Raw genomic sequence first — 14,253 nt, forward strand, 5'->3', positions numbered from 1 at the left:
CATGGGGCTCCCTGCTCGGCAGGGAGTCTGCTTCTCCCTCCCCCTGTTCTTGTGTTCTCACTCTCTATCTCTCTTTCCCTCTCAATTAAATAAAATATTTAAATTAAATAAATAATTAAATAAAGTATGCAATTCAGTGGACTTTTTATTGGCATAAACTTGTGCAATAACTACTAGTGCTAATTCCAGAATATACTTACCAACCCAAAAGGAACCTCATAACCAGTAGCAGTCACTCCCCTTTCTTCCCTCCCCCTAACTCCTGCAACTACTAATCTACTTTTCTTTTATTAAGATTTTCTTTTTTTAAGTAATCTCTACACCAACATGGGGCTCGAACTCACAACTGTGAGATCAAGAGTTGCACATTCTTCTGATGGAGCCAGCCAGGCTCTCCTAATCTACTTTCTGTTGCTATAGATGTGCTTATTCTAGACTTTTCATATGAGTAGAATCATTCAGTTCTCTTAAGTATATACCTAGGATTGGAAATGCTAGTCATAGGACAACTTTATATTTAATCTTTTGAGGAACTACCAAATTATTTTCCAAAGCAAATATACGTTTTACATTTTAGATTTTAGGAATTATGAAAGTTACAATTTTTCTAAATCTCTCCTCACAGTATTGATTTGTTTTGTTTTTATTATATCATCTTGGTGGGTGTGAATTGTTATCTCATTGTGGTTTGAACTGCATTTCCCTTACATTATACTTTTTCCAGGATTCTCATTGTGCCATGCCCAAGGTAGAGGTTAGGTGAAAGAAGAGAACCCATACCACTTGACTACATTCACTTAGGACTTAGTCTCAGCAGCAGACAGCTGGGGGCAGGATGAGAAACACTTAAATCCTTTCTCCCAGGAACAAAGCTTTCCAGATGGCAGCAGAAAAGGGAAATAGTTCTGTGTTCTTGGCTGCACCAGTCTGGAGTGGAGTCTCCACCTCACTAAGCTGGGAACAGGAATAGGGGAAGGCAGGTAGCAGTCTTCCTGAAAAATCTGATACTCACCTTTCCTACCAAATATTTATAGATTTTCCTAAAGAGATGTTTTTTCGGGATCCCTGGGTGGCGCAGCGGTTTGGCTCCTGCCTTTGGCCCAGGGCGCGATCCTGGAGACCCGGGATCGAATCCCATATCGGGCTCCCGGTGCATGGAGCCTGCTTCTCCCTCTGCCTGTGTCTCTGCCTCTCTCTCTCTCTCTCTCTCTCTCTGACTATCATAAATAAATAAGTTTAAAAAAATTTTTTAAAAAAGAGATGTTTTTTCATTTGCTGTTTGTTCTTAGGATGATTTCCAAAGGCTTTGAGTGGTTTTCTCTTTTCCATTTTTTTTTTTATTGGGGAGGGGTTTTTTTATTTTCACTTTGGGGCATCTGGGTGACTCAGCATCTGCCTTTGGTTCAAGTCATGATCCCGGGTTCCTGTAATCCAGTCCCACATTGGGCTCCCGGCTCAGTGGGGAATCTGCTTCTCCCTCTGTCCCTCCTCTCCTACAGTCATGCTCTCTCTCTTTCTCAAATAAATAAATAAAATCTTCAAAAAATAATAGTAATAATTTTCATTTTGGAGAAGGTAATGGAGCTCTTCGTGCCATAATGATGGAAGTTGATCCTTCAGTTTTGAAAGATAATTTTGCCTAGTACATAATTCTTGATTAAAAGTCTTTTTCTGGGCATTTGGTGGAATGAACACTGGGTGTTATACTATATGTTGGCAGATTGAATTTAAATAAAATTTTAAAAAAAGATCTGCTAAAATAAAAAAAAATTTTAAATAAGTCTTTTTCTTGGGGTGCCTGGGTGGCTCAGTTGGTTATCGTCTACCTTCAACTCGGGTCATGATCCCTAGATCCTGGAATCGAGTCCTAACTCAGGCTCTCTGCTCAGCAGGGAGCCTGCTTCTCGCACTCCCTCTGCCTGCCGCTTCACCTGCTTGCTTTCTCGCTCTCTCTCTCTCATTCTCTGTCAAATAAGTAAAATCTTTTTTAAAAAATTAAAAAAAAATAAAAGTCTTTTTCTTTAAGCACTTTGAATATGTCATCTCACTTTTTTGGCTTCATTGGTTACTAATGAGAAGTCAACTGTTAAAGGTTCCTTAGACTTGACAAGTCATTTCTCTCCTACTGCTTTCAAAATTCTTTGTCTTAAAAAAAAAAAAAAAATTCTTAGTCTTTTGCTTTTGACAGTTTCACTGTGATGTGTCTACATATGAATCACTTTGAATTTATCCTACCTGGAATATATTGAACTTTGTGGGTGTGTACATTGTTTTTCATCAAATTTGGGGAATTTTCAACTATTCTTCAAATATCCTTTCTGCTTCTTCTGTCTCTCCTCTCCTGTAATACCCATTATGAGTATATTGTTATTTTAAATATAACAGGTGTCTGAGGCTTCATTCATTTTCTTCATTCTTTTTCCCTTTTTCTCAAATTGGATAATCTCAATTCATGTATTTTTCAGTTTTGCTAATTCTAACCCACTTTTGAGCCTTTTTAGTGAAATTTTCACTTTGGTTATTATACTTTTCAACTCCAGCATTTCTATTTTGTGTTTAAAAATAATTTCTATCCCTTTATTGATATTCTCTATTTTTTAAGGTATTGTCCTCATACTTTCCTCTAGTTCTATGAATACAGTTTCCTGAAATATGACTAGACAGATTTTTCTTTATATCCCTAGAACCAGTAGGTTTTCCAGTGTTTGCCAAGGGGCTTTGAATGTAATTTGGGGTATGTAGTCAACAGTCAGCCAGGCAGTTTAAAATTCTATTTCTTGCTTATGCGGGGTCTCAAGGTTAGCCAGAGTGGTGAGCCTAGGGCCTTCTCATGTCATTCCTGAACATGTGCACAGCCTTAGACATGTGTATTGTCATTTCAATACCAACATTCATATCAGAGCTTTTCAAAGCCTGGACATCTCATTTCATAGTTTTCTCTTTTAAGTCTTTTGGTTGACCTCGTTTGTCCTATTGTCTAACACACCAGGCATTGTTAAACATTTGTCTCTGACAGTTTTGGAGAAACTTCTTTGAGGGGAAAAAGAGGTTTACGCTGGCAAACTCTTAAGTCAGATCAAATAAAGACAGCCTATGAGTGGGGTTGTCCAGAGAACCATCAGACAGGTCAAATATTGACAATTCTCTGGGATTGGAGATTTGAGGGAATTTTAATCCATTCTTCCATTTTGTGTGATTTCTAGGCTGGTAGTTTTCTTTCTTTTTTTTTTTTTTTAAAGATTTTATTTATTTATTCATGATAGTCACAGAGAGAGAGAGAGAGGCAGAGACACAGGCAGAGGGAGAAGCAGGCTCCATGCACCGGGAGCCCGACGTGGGATTCGATCCCAGATCTCCAGGATCGTGCCCTGGGCCAAAGGCAGGCGCCAAACCGCTGCGCCACCCAGGGATCCCTAGGCTGGTAGTTTTCACTGTGATTATGGGTCCTTGCTTTTCAAGACTACAACGGAACTGGGGATGGAGTAGATTGGAATAGGGCAAGTTAAAATTGCACAAAGCTCATTTTTCAGCAATCCTTTTTAAAAAAACTTTTTAAATACACCCTGAATTGCTGGAAATCTTTGTTAACTTCCAGAGAACAGAGAAAGTTTATTTTTTACATTTCTGCCGTTATTCTTAATGCTTTTATGAAGAAGAGGATTTTCAGAGGTTCTTCACAACATTTTCTCTGATATCACTTAGAAATAACTTTTGGATTCATACTTATGCAATGGTATACTGGACATTGCTTTCACTGGCTTGTGAGAATTGATTTTTATTTATTTATTTTTATTTTTATTTATTTTAATTTTTTTATTTTTTTTTAAGAATTGATTTTTAATTCTTGAGGAATTTTGTAAGCCAGTTTTTAGACACAGCCATTATCAAAAACTAAACTATATAAACTTACTTAAATAAATCATTTAAGATATAGGTAATATATATTTAAAATTAATTATTCCTAATTATTTCACTACATTCTATGCTCTTGAAATATTTATATCCACTGTTATCTGTATGGTGAAAATACTAGATATGTGCTACTGTACATCTCTTATTAACTCTGCATTCACTGATGTTACATTTGGTATCTTAAACATGGTGAAATTGTTTACATCACAAAAATTGTAGAACACTATATATTGGGGCTACTTTTTTTTGTCTTTGTAACTTTATGGCTTTAAAAAATTATGGCTTTAAAAATTTTATTATTAAACATAATAATTTTAATTCATTGCAAATTATAAAGAATAATAGATCTGTATTCCAACTTTAAAAATAAAATCTTTGAAGTTTGATCTCTTTTTCTCCACTTTTATCAGTATCCTGAATTTCCTTATATTTTTCAAATATCTATCTGTATCTACAACCCATATTTTGTATTGTTCTTCATGCTCAAATTTTTATATTAATGGTAACATCTGTTGTCCACTTTTTTATGTTATATTGAGATTTTATTCCACTTTTGTCTCTTTTTTGGGAAGCTGTACATTTTATTTCTATTTGCTTAGTGGTTATCTTTAAAGTTGTACTATATTAGGTTGAACCGTACGAGACTGACAATATTTTATAAGTAAAGAGTTAAATTTAGGAATTTCATGTACTTCATCCTAATAAAATCTTAAAGTCTAAAATTAATTATCTTTACCTCAGTACACTTTCCTCTCATAGTTCCCTTCTATCTTACACGTTATTGTTATCCAATAAATTAGTTCCTTTAAAAGTAGATTATTTTCTGGGCAGCCCGGGTGGCTCAGAGGTTCAGCATCACCTTCAGCCCAAGGTGTGATCTTGGAGACCCCGGATCGAGTCCCACATCAGGCTCCCTGCATGGAGCCTGCTTCTCTCTCTGCCTCTCTCTCTCTGTCTCTCATGAATAAATAAAATCTTTAAAAAATAAATAAAATAAAAGACTAGAAGAATGAGGGGCCACATCTGCCTTCAGCTCAGATCATGATCCTGGAGTCAAGCCTTACATTGGGCTCCCTGTTCAGTGGGGAGTCTGCTTCTCCTTCTGCCCCTCACCTTGCTCGTCCTCCCTGTCTCTCACTCTCTCAAATAAATTAACAAAATATTTTAAGAAAATTTAAAAAAAAAAGACTAAGAATAGTAAATACCCCAGTGTTAATTCATTTTTTTTTTTAAGATTTATTTATTTATTTATTCATGATAGACAGAGAGAGAGAGACAAACACAGGAGGAGGGAGAAGCAGGCTCCATGCCGGGAGCCCGATATGGGACTCAATCCCAGGACTCCAGGATCGCGCTCTGGGCCAAAGACAGGCGCTAAACCGCTGAGCCACTGGGATCCCCCCCAGTATTACTTCAGTATTAGTTGGCCATTTTGATTTTCAACGATCTCTTCATGTTTGGCCTCTGAGAATTTCCCTTAACCTTTGAAAGCTCAGCTAAGCATTTCAGGGGATGTTTATTTTTATCCAGCAGTTGTAGACATTTTGTTTAAAGAAACTTCTCGGGATCCCTGGGTGGCGCAGCGGTTCGGCGCCTGCCTTTGGCCCAGGGAGCGATCCTGGAGACCCGGGATCGAATCCCACGTCGGGCTCCTGGTGCATGGAGCCTGCTTCTCCTTCTGCCTGTGTCTCTGCCTCTCTCTCTCTCTCTCTGTGTGTATGACTATCATAAATAAATAAAAATTAAAAAAAAAAAGAAATTTCTCAAATTTTATAGTTTATCACATTATAAACAATCACACCTACATAATCTGCATAGTACAGTCATACCTGCATAATTGGACTCCACAGAAAAAGAGAACTCCAGCTCATGCTCTCTATTCATGCCTCAGTTTTGAACCACATACACTGATTGTTTTGGTCCAGACATCTAGTATGGTTGAGAGAATGCAGAAATGAGTTTACATTTTTTTTTTTAGAGTTTTTTTAATTCTATTTTTTCTTTTTTTTTCTTTTTTTTTAAATTTATGATAGTCACACACAGAGAGAGAGAGAGAGAGGCAGAGACATAGGCAGAGGGAGAAGTAGGCTCCATGCACCGGGAGCCCGACATGGGATTCAACCCAGGGTCTCCAGGATCGCGCCCTGGGCCAAAGGCAGGCGCCAAACCGCTGCGCCACCCAGGGATCCCGAGTTTACATTTTATCCAATGTACAAGGCATAGTCACTGGATTATCTATGCAGGAAACTGATGTGCCTGACAAAGATTATCCAGATTATGGGTGTAAGATATATTGGAGTACTAATTTATGGTGTGCCACACTGGAGAGATTTTTCCCACCTCAAAAATTGATTTAACACTATATATTGGGAATGCCTGGGTTGCTCAGTGGTTGAGTGTCTGCCTTTGGCTCAGGTCATGATCCCGGGAGTCCTACATTGGGCTCCCTGCGTGGAGCCTGCTTCTCCCTCTGCCTGTGTTTCTGCCTCTTTCTGTGTGTCTCTCATGAATAAATAAATAAAATCTTAAAAAAAAAGAAACCACTATATTTTGTGGATTTATATATTGTACTTTTCCCCCAAAGGACTGTATGAATTAATATTACAATTAACCTCATCTTTTATTAAAGGAAAATTAAATACAGAGAAGTTGTATAACTTACATAGACGTAGAGCTAAAAAAAAAAAAATGGGAAATCAAATAATAGTAAACCCAGGTCACATTCTAACTTTATTTCCCATTCCTTCCTACTAAATCTTATAAACTTTAAAAACTTACAAAACTGAAAATAAAAAACCCTATAAAACTGGGATGCCTGGGTGGCTCAGTGGTTGAGTGTCTGCCTTCGGCTCAGGGCCTGATCCCAGAGTTTCAAGATCAAGTCCAGCATTGGACTCCCCACAAGGAGCCTGCTTCTCCCTCTGCCTTGTCTCTGCTTCTCTCTCTGTGTCTCTCATGAATAAATAAAATCTTAAAAAAAAAAACCTATAAAACTAAGGAGGTACCATTGATGATAATTGGAAAATAGTAAAGAGTTGCCATAAGTTTAGTTTTTATCTTTTAAGTTTAATTTGCCAGTAGGATAAACAAAAGGAGGTATTCTAGAACTAGTTAAAGGGATAAGAGCTGGGAAAGATAAGAGGAAAAGCTGAGGTATTGATCTAGAGCTCATCTGTATAGAGGCAAAAGAACATGGAATGAAAGCCTTGGAGTCCCCATTGATATAATGGAGACAGTAACATTTCCTACCTCACAGAGTTGGTCTAAGGATTAATGTAGTGTGCTAGATGTGGTGTAGGCACTCAATAAATGAATTTGTTACAGTTAAATCAGTAGTAGTGTGTGTGGAAATGAGACTCCTGAAAACTATTAAGAAGTTGAAATTGACAGGATAGGGTGATTTATTAGATTTAGCAGGTGAGGGAGATTTCTATCATGGATACATGGGTACATGGTGATGCTGTTCATTGAGATTGGGTATATTGGAGCAGGACTGTGTTTGTGTTTGGGGCAAAGACTGAGTAGGGATAATGGAGTATGTTGAACCTGAATTTATAATACGGCCTCTAGATAAAGATATGTAGTAGACATTTAGATTCATAGGTCCTGGCACTGTCACATTTTGGCTAGGTAACCTTAAACAAGTTATTTAGCCTCTCAGTGCCTTAATTCAATCATCTATAAAAGGAGAATAATAATGCCTGTTTGTCATAAGTTGATGTAAGAGTATGGCATGAGTTGGGAAGAATAGATTTTTTAAATGTATGCAATTTGCCTTCATGCAAATTCATTCTTTTCTTTCAGCCAGTATTTCTCAGTGTCATTCATGAATCTCTTGCATCACAATCACCTAGAGTGCTTATTTAAAATGCATGTTCTTTATCTCCCTCATTCTCTCCACCTACTGAATAAGAATCTCTTGGGGGTGGGACCTGGAAAATAATATACTTCATGGGGTTGCTCTGAATACTAAATATGTTCATCTTTGTAAAGCCTCTACCATTGTGCCTTTTACATAGTACATACTTGATTTTTTTTAATGATTCAGTTCCAAAATTTCCTTTCAATTATACCTCCTATATTTTGTAACATACACCTGAAGACCTAGTTACTCCATACCAAATACATATTCCCTTACAAACTTACAGAGGAATGAAAGATCATTTGCTTGGAATGACCTGCTTCCCTTTATACCTGATGAAATCTTATATATCCTTCAATTCTTCACATTTGTATTATCTCCTCTACCAAGCACTTCTTAATAATCCTTGTGAGAATGAGCTGCTCTCTTCTCAGTACTTCTGTAACACTTTGTGCCTCTATTATAGCACTTTGTGCAGTCTGCCTATGTTATAATGAGTGTGTATTTATCTGTTTCCCTCATTAAATGGTGAACTCCCTAATGGCAAGAACTATGCATTTTAGCACTGTACCTGTAAGTGGGATCTCAATAAATGTTTGCTGCATTTAATTTGCCATTATAGATATCATTAAACATTTCTTTTTTATTCTTTGTGACATTCTCTCTGAGGAATCATGTTGTGATTCCATTTATTTATTTATTTTTTATTTATTTATTTGAGAGACAGCATGAGGAGAAAAAGGGCCAGGGCCAGGGAGAGCGAGAGTGGGAGGGAGAAGAACAAGCAGACTCTGTGCTGAGTGAGGAGCTCCATTTGGGGCTGAATCCCATGACCATGAGATCACCACCTGAGCCAAAACCAAGAGTCAGATGCTTAATTGAGTGAGCCACCCAGGCATCCCACTTTGTGATTCCTTTTTAATTAGTTTAAAATAAGATTTTTGGGGTGCCTGGGTGGTGCAGTCAGTTGAGTGTTGGATTCATGGCTTTGGCTTGGGTTGTGATCTCAGGATTGTATAATCAAGCACTGCTTTGGGCTCCAGGCTTGGTGCAGAATCTGTTTGGGATTCTCTCTCCTTCTTCATCCCCCTCCCCTTTGTGCTCTCTCTCTCTCTTTTTAAAATAAATAAGTACATATTAAAAAATAAATCCATAAATAAATAAAAGGAGCAGATTTTATCGTGATTACATAATGGAGATATCAAGAAAATCTATCGTCTTCAATAGTGTCCTTAAAATAACAATACTAGCTTCCCCCCCCCCCCCCCCGCTATGGGTTTGCCGCCAGAACACAGGTGCTGTGAAAACCACCGCTAAACCTAAACCAAAATAGGAAAGGAAACGACAAGACTCACATCAATATGATCATCATTGGACACTAGATTCAGGCAAGTCTACCACTAATGGTCATCTGATCTACAAGTGTGGTGGGATTGACAAAAGAACTATCAAAAAATTTGAGAAGGAGGCTGCTGAGATGGGAAAGGGCTCCTTCAAGTATGCCTGGGTCTTAGATAAACTGAAAGCTGAACATGAACATGGTATCACTATTGATATCTCCCTGTGGAAATTCGAGACCAAGTATTACGTGACCATGATTGATGCTGCAGGACACAGAAACCTTATCAAAAACATGATTACAGGCACATCTCAGGCTGACTGTGCTGTCCTGATTGTTGATGCTGGTGTTGGTGAATTTATTTTTTAAGATTTTATTTATTTATTAAAAAAAAAAAAAGATTTTATTTATTTATTCATGAGAGACACAAAGAGAGAGACACACACACACACACACAGGCAGAGGGAGAAGCAGACTCCATGCAGGGAGCCTGATGTGGAACTCTATCCCGGGACTCCAGAATCACGCCCTGGGCCGAAGGCGGGTGCTAAACCGCTGAGCTACCCAGGGATCCCCGGTGTTGGTGAATTTGAAGCAGGTATCTCCAAGAATGGGCAGACCCATGAGCATGCTCTTTTGGCTTACACACTGGGTGTAAAACAACTAATTGTTGGTGTTAACAAAATGGATTCCACTAAGCCACACTATAGCCAGAAGAGATATGAGGAAATTGTTAAGGAAGTCAGCACCTACATTACGAAAATTGGCTACAACCCTGACACAGTAGCATTCATGCCAATCTCAGGTTGGAATGGTGACAATATACTTGAGCCAAGTGCTAACATGCCTTGGTTCAAGGGATGGAAAGTCACCTGTAAAGATGGGAATGCCAATGGAACCACACTGCTTGAAGTTCTAGATTGCATTCTGCCACCGTGTCCAACTGATAAGCCCTTGCATCTGCCTCCAGGATGTTTACAAAATTAGTGGTATTGGTATTGTCTCTGTGGGCCGAGTAGAGACTGGTATTCTTAAGCCTGGCATGGTAGTCACCTTTGCTCTGGTCAGTGTTACAACTGAAGTAAAGTCTGTTGAAATGCACCATGAAGCTTTGAGTGAGGCTCTTCCTGGGGATAATGTGGGCTTAAATGTCAAGAATGTATCTGTCAGAAAAAAAAAATGTATCTGTCAAAGATGTTCATCATGGCAATGTGGCTGGTGACAGCAAAAATGACCCACCAATGGAAGCAGCTGGCTTCACACTTCAGGTTATTATCCTGAACCATCCAGGCCAAATCAGTGCTGGATATGCACCTGTGCTGGATTGTCACACAGCTCACATTGCTTGCAAGTTTCGTGGACTGAAGGAGAAGATAAATCATCATCCTGGAAAAAAGCTGGAAGATGGTCCCAGGTTCTTGAAATCTGGTGATGTTACCGTTGTTGATATGGTTCCTGGCAAATCAATGTGTTGAGAGCTTCTCAGACTATCCTCCTCTGGGCCGTTTTGCTGTTCGTGACATGAGACAGATGGTTGCTGTGGGTGTCATCAAACTAGTGGACAAGAAGGCAGCTGGAGGTGGCAAGGTCACTAAGTCTGCCCAGAAAGCTCAGAAGGCTAAATGAGTATTATCCCCAATACCTGCCACCCCAGTCTTAATCATTGGTGGAAGAACAGTCTCAGAACTGCATGTGTCAATTGGCCATTTAAGTTTAATAGTAAAAAAAAAAGTTTAATAGTAAAGGACTGGTTAATGATAACAATGCATCATAAAACCTTCAGAAGGAAAGGAGAATGTTTTGTGGACCATTTGGCTTTTTGTGTGTTTGTGTTTGTGTGTATATGTGGCAGTTTTTAGTTATTAGTTTTTAAAATCAGTACTTTCTAATGGAAACAACTTGATCAAAAATCTGTCACAGAATTTTGAGAACCATTAAAACAAAAGTTTAATGAGAATAAAAAAATACTAAATACTATTATTAAATAATACCAAATACTACTACCTCCTCCCAAATCTCTACCAATCATTAAACAACTACCATGTCCGTAGTCAAATACAGCTTTTCTGGGATCACACAGCTAATAATTTGAACCTGAGTCCTACTCTAAAGCCCATACTTTACTACTTTTTTTTTTTTTTTTTAAAGAGAAGAAGAGCCTTTTTATTTTTTTTATTTTATTTTTTTTTAATTTTTATTTATGATAGTCACACAGAGAGAGAGAGAGGCAGAGACACAGGCAGAGGGAGAAACAGGCTCCATGCACCGGGAGCCCGACGTGGGATTCGATCCCGGGTCTCCAGGATCGCTCCCTGGGCCAAAGGCAGGCGCCAAACCGCTGCGCCACCCAGGGATCCCCATACTTTACTACTGTTTCATACTGTCCTTGCTCATTTCTATCCTAATGCAGTAATTGTCTTATTGGAGAAGACTTTTCTATGTCGAAACATACATAGGTCATTCATTTATATATCCTTCTGATAGGGTGAAAGGAGACAAGAAGGAAGATAAAATACAAATTTAAAATTAAAAGAAAGCCAACTGGGCAGCCCCCGTGGCACAGCGGTTTAGTGCTGCCTGCAGCCCAGGGCATGATCCTGGAGACCCTGGATTGAGTCCCACGTCAGGCTCTCTGCATGGAGCCTGCTCCTCCCTCTGCCTGTGTCTCTGCCTCTCTCTCTCTCTCTCTCTCTGTCTCTATGAATAAATAAATAAATAATATTTTAAAAAATAAAAATAATAAAAAAAAATTAAAGAAAGCCAACCTGGGGTGCCTGAGTGGCTTAATCCATTAAGCTTCCAACTCTTGGTTTCAGCTCAGGTCATGATCTCAGGTCATGAGATTGAGCTTCATATCAGGCTCTGCACTCCATGTGGAGTCTACTTGTCCTTCTCCCTCCCCCTCTGTCGCTTCGTCCTTCTAAGGAAGGAAGGAAGGAAGGAAGGAAGGAAGGAAGGAAGGAAGGAAGGAAGGAAGGAAGGAATCTTAAATTATATATATATATATATATATATATATATATATATCTTTAAAAAAATGAAAAGGAAAGTCAAACCAATTCTCCAAAGAGAACTAAAGGAAATGTGGAAACTTTAACTTTTAATTTTGAAAAATATTTAACCTACACAACACCTATACGAATAGCACAATAAATTCCCATGCACCCTTAATCTAAATCCTCAAGTTATTAACAATTACCTTATTTTTTCTTTAAACACACACGCGCGTGCGCGAAAACACACTTCCCCCACCCCCAAATCAGTTGACAGTAAATGTCAGAAATCATATTTCAGCATTTCTTTCCTAAGAACACAAACATTCTCCTACATAGCTGCAATATCATTATCATAAATAAGATTATCTTTGGTAAAGTATTAGCTAATATAAAGTCTATCTTCAAGTTTACCTAAAGCCCCAAAATGTCTTCTGTAACTTTTGTTGATTTTGTGTTTTTATTTTTACAAATCATACAGGCAATAGTTATAAAGTAGAACATAGTTCTTAGAAAGTTGGAGAATTGACGAGACCAGAGGGTCTAGTGCTCAGGATAACGCTACCTAAGGAAAGATAGATGAGCTGAGCCATTCCTAACCCTTTCAGCTCTTGGGTTTGTTTAGTTTTGCTTTCGTTTTCCTGTTCACCTTGTAAATCTGGTTGACAACAGAAAGCCTATGTTGAACCTCTTTTTTTTTTTTCTTTTAATTTTGAAAAATTTCAAACCTACGTAACAAACTGGGAAAAAAAATAAAGAACAAGCACTTGTATATCATCAACCTACACTCATCAGTTGTTAACATTCTGCCATTTACTTTATTTGTCTTTCTCTGGCATACACACTACACTGTCCCTCTCCCTTTTTTGATAATTATTTTTGCTGAATCATTTGAAAGTGAGTTATTGACATTGTGACACTTGATACTTCATATGAACTCTAAATATTGCAGCATGTGTCTACTGCAGCATGTATAAAACAAAGCCATTCTGCCAGACATATTCACAAAATTATACTCAAGAAACTCAGCATTGATACAATAGTAAATAACATCAACTCCATAGCCAAATTACAATAATTGTTCGAGTAAAATAATATATGTTTTATTTGACTTTCCTTGTCAATCCAAGATCCAGTCAAGCGTCATGCACTGCATTTTGTTGTCAGGTTATTTTGTTATTGTTGTTGTCATGTTTCTTTAGTCTGTTAATTGAACACCGGTTGCTCTCCATTTTTTCTCTTTGATGACATAGGTATTTTTGAAGTGTCCAGGCCAGTTGTTTTTGTAAAATAGTCTACGATTTAGATTTATCCGATTTTTTTTCTATCATGATTAGATCCAAGTTCATCATTTGGGGCATGAATACTTCATAGGTGGTTATGTCTTCAGTGCATCATATCTGGAGGCATGTAAAGTCAGTTTGCCCAGTTACCGATGAGGTTATGTTTGATCATGTGGTTAAGACAGTGGTAAAGGTGGGCAGCCCCAGTGGCTCAGGGGTTTAGCGTTGCCTTCAGCCCAGGGCCTGATTCTGGAGACCCAGGATCGAGTCCCACATCATGGAGCCTCCCTGCATGGATGGAGCTTGCTTCTCCCTCTGCCTGTGTCTCTGCCTCTCTCTCTCTCTCAATCTCTCTCTCTCTCTCTCTGTGTGTCTCTTGTGAATAAATAAATAAAATCTCAAAAAAAAAAAAAAAAAAGGACAGTGGTAAAGGCACATTTTCCCATTTGTAATCAATAAGTAAGCTGTAGAGGGCAGCCCCAGTGGTGCAGTGGTTTAGTGCCACCTGCAGCCTGGGGTATGATCCTGGAAACCTGGGATCAAGTCCCATGTCGGGCTCCCAGCATGGAGCCTGCTTCTCCCTCTGCCTGTGTCTCTGCCTCTCTCTCTGTATCTCTATGAATAAATGAATAAAATCTTTAAAAAAAATCTTTAAAAAAAATAAGTAATCTGTAGAGTAATAATTTGAAACTTAATAATGTTCCCCAGCAACCTTTCCATCCAGTGGTTTTAGCAGTGACCACAGATCCTTGCCCAACTTCACTAAATTAGTGGTTGCAAAATGGTGATATTTCTATCATTCCTTCTACATTCATTAGCTGGATTCTTCTGTAAAGAAGAGCTTTCCTTTAGCCACTCCCACTA

At 38.3% G+C, this 14,253-nt stretch overlaps 1 protein-coding gene across 4 annotated transcripts in view; it reads left to right on the forward strand.

The window, feature by feature from the left end:
* The window catches only part of AAMDC (adipogenesis associated Mth938 domain containing), a 37,706-nt gene that overhangs the window by 11,276 nt on the left and 12,177 nt on the right, over positions 1-14,253 (forward strand). The window lies entirely within an intron of this gene.

This window comes from Canis aureus, chromosome 23, assembly GCF_053574225.1.
Source record: "Canis aureus isolate CA01 chromosome 23, VMU_Caureus_v.1.0, whole genome shotgun sequence".
NCBI lineage: Eukaryota > Metazoa > Chordata > Mammalia > Carnivora > Canidae > Canis > Canis aureus.